The sequence below is a fragment of the Lygodium microphyllum genome, chromosome 27 (genome assembly GCF_053477565.2).
Source record: "Lygodium microphyllum isolate KBCC chromosome 27, Lygodium_microphyllum_v1.1.10, whole genome shotgun sequence".
In the NCBI taxonomy this organism is placed as follows: domain Eukaryota; kingdom Viridiplantae; phylum Streptophyta; class Polypodiopsida; order Schizaeales; family Lygodiaceae; genus Lygodium; species Lygodium microphyllum.
This window is the reverse complement of record NC_141161.1, coordinates 113,450,534-113,457,147: the sequence shown is the minus strand read 5'-3', so window position 1 is coordinate 113,457,147 and position 6,614 is coordinate 113,450,534. Positions and strand designations below refer to the sequence as shown.

The following is a 6,614-nucleotide window of genomic DNA, read 5'->3' as shown; positions in this document are numbered from 1 at the left end:
AAAAACCTCACACTCTCAAAATTTGATTAGCGGGATGAGCGTAGCTCAAAGTCGAATATACAAGGCTTATACATTTTTGTTTGGCTTTTGTAGTCTTTGTCTTTTGCATATGCGGTATTCGTTGTCACAACCTTCTTCGTAGAAACTGTGTATGGACTGCGTATGACCTTTTGTATTTGTTGAAATTGGTTCAGCAAGTCTGTGTGTGTGAACAGAGTCTACCAGAGAGTAATACCGCGATTTTGTGCTTTTGCGTATGAACAGCCTTTATGGGGGTGGTTGGAGTAAGTCTTTTATAACTTCTCTGACTTGCAAAACTTAGTAAACTTGGAAGACTTAGTGGATTAGAGAGCTTAAGGCTTTTGGATCAAGCGTGATTTTCGTGTAAGCGAAGACGTTCTCAACGGATTTGACGGCGACAAAAAGATACTCACGCCGCGGAATTTTCATGGGGCTAAGCTTCCTTAAAGCTTACTATAAAGTTTTTTAAACCTTTGATATAAAGCTTTTAAGATTTTTAGCTATGGAAGAGGAGTTTTCTTGTCTGTTGATAGTGGACGACTTGAAGAAGAAGATGTCCAAGTGGTCCTTCGCTTCCACAGGCCGGTCCTTCGCGATCAAAGGATGCAGATAGGGGTTCTTGACCGCCAGGAATACACTGGTATCGGCTATTCGCGAAGAAACTGACTGTAGAGCTCGATTGTTCCAGGAGCTCTGCCTTCGCGCCAGATGGTAAGTGATTGGAAGCTCTCGATCTCAGCTTCGCTTTGATACCACTGCTGCGCAGATCGGATGCCGTAAGCGCACGTAGTGAGCATTAGAAGGTTCCTAAGAACAAAATAACTCTACTTTTTGCACACAAATCAATGTAGAAAGCTTGCACGACATGAATAAGAGACCAATTGGGTGCGATCCCCCCCATGCCTTGTGCGAGCGCTCCACAAAGCATGTATTTCATGTATTAATCATCTTCAAGCTCAAATAATAGCCCAAATTACAAAATAGCACGCTTTAGCTTTTGAGTCTGCTTTTGTGCCAAATAGAGAATTAAAGCTAATGGGTGCCCAAGAAGTCAGGCGTACCCAAATACAATGTCCAAATACAAATATCTAAATCATACGCCCATGTGCATACAAAAATAATAAATAAATATCAAGCGCTTTGATAAATAAGCACGACAAAATATAGGCGCCATGCCTAAGGTATGCGCCCATAAAAATATTGACGATAAATTTGAATACACACTATCCTCCAATGCTTTCCACTACCACCGCTGCTATCTTTACACATCAACTAAAGCATTCACAATCATTAGTAAAATACTACAATTAAACCGACAAAAGTGAATACCTAGCAGTCTTCAACTTATACATAAATAAATTGGTTAGAAATCAATCCTAACCTTAGTTTATCATGAGTGCGCACTCTAAACTCATAAACGTTTATTAATTTAAATATGTATTTTGCGGAATCACCCGCTATGGAATCACCCATGTACACACTAAATTAACAAAATGCCCGAAAAGGATAAGCGTCCCCATCGACTTCTCGCACAAAGAATCCACTTTGTGTATGAGCCCCGGTAATAAAATCTTACGGAATCCACGGTTAAACCTCACGAAATCCACTGTGGCACGGAATCCACCATATAATATGCCTCCTGGCATCACTAAGACCCAAGGAAGGCTTAATATTTTCGTTAGTATAACACTCAGTGGACCATTCAATTACAATGGTGAAATGAGAATGTTGCGGAGTTTTGATGAGCGTCTTCTCGCAAAAGTGTGCATTATGCTATTGGGACAGGGGGCCACGGACAAGGGCCAGGGGAAATTAAGCTATGGCTACATGTTTTGCAGCCACTAGAGAGCGTGGTTATCAAACAAACTCATGATGGTGTAGATATAGTTACCTTAGTCCTTTCCCGAAACTACGAGCGAGATCCCTTCGTCATACTTAGCAGTGATGAGACCAACATGATTTAGTCATAGTAAAAACACAATAAGGATCAGAGTGGCCAACTAGATCTGGTCAATGTCATAGTCATTACTGGGTGCTTGGATGGCATTACTCAAGTTGTAGAAGCAAAACTTCAACTGTGCAAACAATGGACACTAGAGGAGAGAGCAGTTTTTGAACGAGAGCATGAGAAGCAGTCATGATAGTTTAGATTTTCTGCAATACTTAGTTGGATGCATTAAATGGAGCAAAAGGTGGCGATCATTCCACTCATGTACGTTTACTGTTTTGATGGTTTGAAAAATCGTTGTTGCTTTAGAGTATGATCAGTAGGAACCGTATTCAGCACGGTGGGCCGAGCAATCAATTCGGTAAGTGCACATACCAATCGATCAGTCACTTGTGGAAGGGGCTCTGGAGCATGGAGACAGTGGAGTAGGAGACCTGGAAGGCCTGCGCGAGAATGGAGGACGGAATGCCGGAGCCGAAGAGGATCCCGGGGAGGGAGTTGGTGCCAGGGTTAGCAGAACTGAAGGAAGCCAGGGCATGGGCGGAGGGGCCGTAGCTGGCAGGGTTCATCTGGAAGTGGACGAGGCCCTTGGGGAACACGAACAGGTCGCCCTTCTGCAAAGTCTGGTTGTACATCTTGTTGGAGGTGTCCACCAGGCCCACCAGCAGGGTGCCGTCTAGCACGAACAGGAGCTCCGTGGCGCATGGATGCGTATGCAGCGGGTTCAGGGAGCCCGCCGGGAACTCCAGGAAGGCGGCGGAGATGCCCAGCCCCGTCACTGCCGGGAACTGGTCCTGGAAGGCCTTCACCGGCTTAAACATGCCCGCCGACGCGTTGGCACCACCTTGGAAGCCCTTGAACGTGAAGAAGCTGCCATCTATGTCAGATTGGCTGGTGCCAGCTGGCAACATGAAGTCCGCCCTCTGGATCGGAGCCTACCGCCAATCCCACCCATGTTGTCGCTACGCATATTGTGAGCATCAGCAAACTGAATCTAGAGTTGGCCATAGCATACAGCGATAACAGCCGCGGAGCAGTAGTCTAGTCTAGCTTTGTTATATTAATTGTGTGATGAGCGATGCTGACTGCGTGCAGGACGCGCGGCTAATTGTTACTGCTTGCTGAAGATGTCTTTCAGCAGCTGCAGGTCCTGCTGCAGAGAGGGATAAGAACTATCTTCTTTCATCGACAATATATACTACGCGAAGGGCACCTCCCCTGCCATGCTGCCCTTCGCCGGACAAACCTCTCAGCGCGCCGGACGGAGTTAACGGGATGCCACTTGGCAGCCTGATAGGAACCACGCGTTTTTCGCGGCCTAATAGTAATAATATTTATGATCAGCCCTCTTTGTACTATTTTTCCTAGAAAATAACATACGAAGGATGGTCTAATCATCTGGCCACCATCGATTATAGTTAGTTTGATTGTCAATTAGAGCTGGTATGGATTAGAGTTAGTGTTCGTTAGATTGTTTATAGTGAGTTATCGATGATTAGTATAAAGTCATTCTAGTTTATAGTTACTTATCGAGTATTAGTTAAGTTAATAGTCACATTATCCATTATACTTAAGTATCAACTTATGTTTAGTTAGGTTCATATTGAGTTTAATTATTGATTATAGTTAGTTAGTTATCGATTATTAATTCAATTAGTTACTTCAAGTAGATATATCAATTATTGTAGTTAGTTCAATTAATTATAGTAGTCTTGACGTAACTACTATTACTTGATTAGAGTATTATTAAGTATATTAACTAAGTTGATTATTCAATAGCTTGATTCGATTCATTAATCAAAACAATGTTTGGATAGTTGAATTAATTCATATGATGAGTGATTATTCATTTAATTCATGAATTAATTCAATTAGCCGATTACTCAAGTATAGTAAACGCTTACTTATTTAAATTAGTATTAATTTGATAAAGTTTTGATTATTTAGTAATTTAGTAGTTAGCTAATTCCATTAGTAGTTGATTAGTTAGTTAGTATTGATTCATTATTCAATTAGTATTAATTCAATTATAGTTGCTAGTATATTAATTTGATTAGTACTAATTAGCCTAATTTTGATTAATATGGGTTAGAATGTTAGGGAATTATATTTATCAAGGTATTTTACTAAAATTTACTATGGAAATAAGTTGATGTTATTTATTATGGACTTTTCTTATTTCTTGCATGATTTGCATTATGCCTATTAAATAGATATGAGGATACTAATGTGTTTTGTATTGTGGTGAGTAGATATTAACGTGAATTTAGATAGAATTATTATTTTAAAATGCACATTTTAATACGTAAAATTTATGTACTTCGTAGTGTGGAAAAATATTATCTAAAACATTACGTTTTGTATATGCTTGTAAGAGCAAGGACTTTGTGTGAATGCAACAATAGATTTTTTAAAAAATGTATTTATTAGAAGAGATGAAATACTATTTTTTATTGTAAAAATATTTGGAATAGTGTGTTTGATTTGTTTGCACAAAGGCAAGTAGTGCAAGGAAAGGAAAAGCAAGAACTTAGATGAATGGATGCTTTCAATGTCTTTTGAGCGCCAAAGCTTAATTAAATATTATACATACATACATGGGGGAGGTGCTCACCCATAAATGGGAGGAGATTGTATCCAATCTTGTGTTGTGTATGGTTTCTCAATTTCTTCTCTCTCTTGTTTTTTCTTTTTTTCTTGCTCAAATTGTGTCTTTCAATTCTGGTTAATAATTTGATGTTGCATGGTGAATGACATCAACCCTCCCACGAACATAATCAACCACAAAACCAGGGACAAAGCACACAAAATCTAAGTGTATGGCTCTGCCATTAATCTCAAAACTGAAAAGAAACCATAAATCTCTTTTTTAATAATGAACAAATTTGTTATCTTCATCATCTTCATCCACTACAACAAAAAGGCCTCATAGATGCACTTTTAGACGCGATTTTTGAATATAGAGAAAATCTTACGGGCGCGTCGATGCGCCCGTCTATTTGCGCGTCTACTGTGTCGCGTCTATAATCGCATGCATGAACGAATATACACGCAAAAATAGACGTGCGATAGATGCACATATAGACGCATGAATAGACGCGGATAATAAGCCAAATTTGCTATTTATTTAATTCATTTTGTGCGTCTATTAGTGCGTCTATTTGGCAATTAGACGGGCATATAGACACGCTTATAGACGCGCTTTTACAAGCACCCATAGACGCGAACGAAAAACAAAAAATCTCATTTTTTTAAAAAAGATATTTAATTTATTTTTTAAATTTGAATTATCCAGCGCGTGTATAAGTGCGTGTACTCTGCATTGTAGACGCACTTATAAACACGCATTTTCTGCAATTTAGACGTGCGGATAGACGCGCAAAACAGAACTGGAAAAAACCTCCCATATATCAGATTGTGCATTTGGGAAAAAGACAATGGATCTAAAAGCACGAGAATTGAAAATAAAAGTCCATGTATTCATTATAGCTCAAAAGCATTTACATGGGAAGTTTAAGTGCTTGCGACCTAAAGCGTGGCCACAAGCAGTAGGCTCAAAGATGGATCATATATATACAAGAAAACAAGGCCATAGAGGAGGTATGGTGCTCCTCTAGGAATCTGAAGAAGAAACATCTTCGCTAGTACCACCATGGCTACTAGCCTCGCTATCCCCCTCCTCGCTATGCTCCACATCCGGGTTTGTCTACACACGCAAAAGATCAAGTTTGCTTACGTAGAGATGGTAGATAGAAAGTTATAATTAGCTATACTTTTAATAGGAAAGTAAGAAAAACATACCTCCTCTGGCTGTCGAGTCCTCATAGCCCGGTTGTATTGGTCCTCAGTGATGAGATCCTCCTCATAGAAGTGAAGCCATGTGGCTGCGCAATTATGGCCTCGATGGTAACCTACCTCTCTAGGAGTAGGTATCCTACAAACGATAGTAGTCTGCAAAACAATTATGAGACACAATGTATTAGAACAAATTATATAAAGAATTGAAAGAAATATAAATTTTAAAAAACTAGAAATCAAAATATACTTACAAACTCTACCTCCCACGACTCTCTGCCACCCGATCCGTAATGCGACGGTCCCATGGTTTCCATTTGGATCCGTCGCGCCTCTGCGTGCTGGCGACTCTTCACTTTCTTTGCTGCTTTCTTCTTGGTTTTCTTCCACTCTATGCGGTGCCACATAGGTGGTTGGCTATAGGCTCCACGCCCCTCCTCCTGCCTCCGCAGTGAGTCCTTGGCATGTGTCATGAGGTGGGATCTTTTGTTGTGAAGCAAATCCCTCACTTTTGTGCGTCCCCAATCATCCGAGAATCGCTGACCCTCAGGATTTGGATACCTCCTATGGACTGGCCTCAACACCTCCTGCCACAAGCTACTTTTCTGATTTTTGAAGGCAATGAAACAATCTTTATACGTCGCATGCACGACGCTCCTCATGTACGCCATTACATCCCTTCCTTCATCATCATGGAAGATGCCACCAGTATCTCTAACTCTATAGTACTGGCATACAAGCTCCTCTACGTGGGTGATCGCTTGCCACCTCCTAGGCAACCCCCACACAAGCCTCGTCCTCCCCCTTGACTCTCCCTCCTCCCTCTCTGTCGATTACCCTCTGCCCCGCT

The 6,614-nt window shown here is 40.8% G+C and overlaps 1 pseudogene; it reads right to left on the bottom strand.

Annotated features, from left to right (window-relative positions):
* Nucleotides 1-2,317: 2,317 nt before the first annotated feature.
* LOC148012723 (putative germin-like protein 9-2) lies at nucleotides 2,318-2,977 on the bottom strand (annotated as a pseudogene).
* Nucleotides 2,978-6,614: the final 3,637 nt, after the last annotated feature.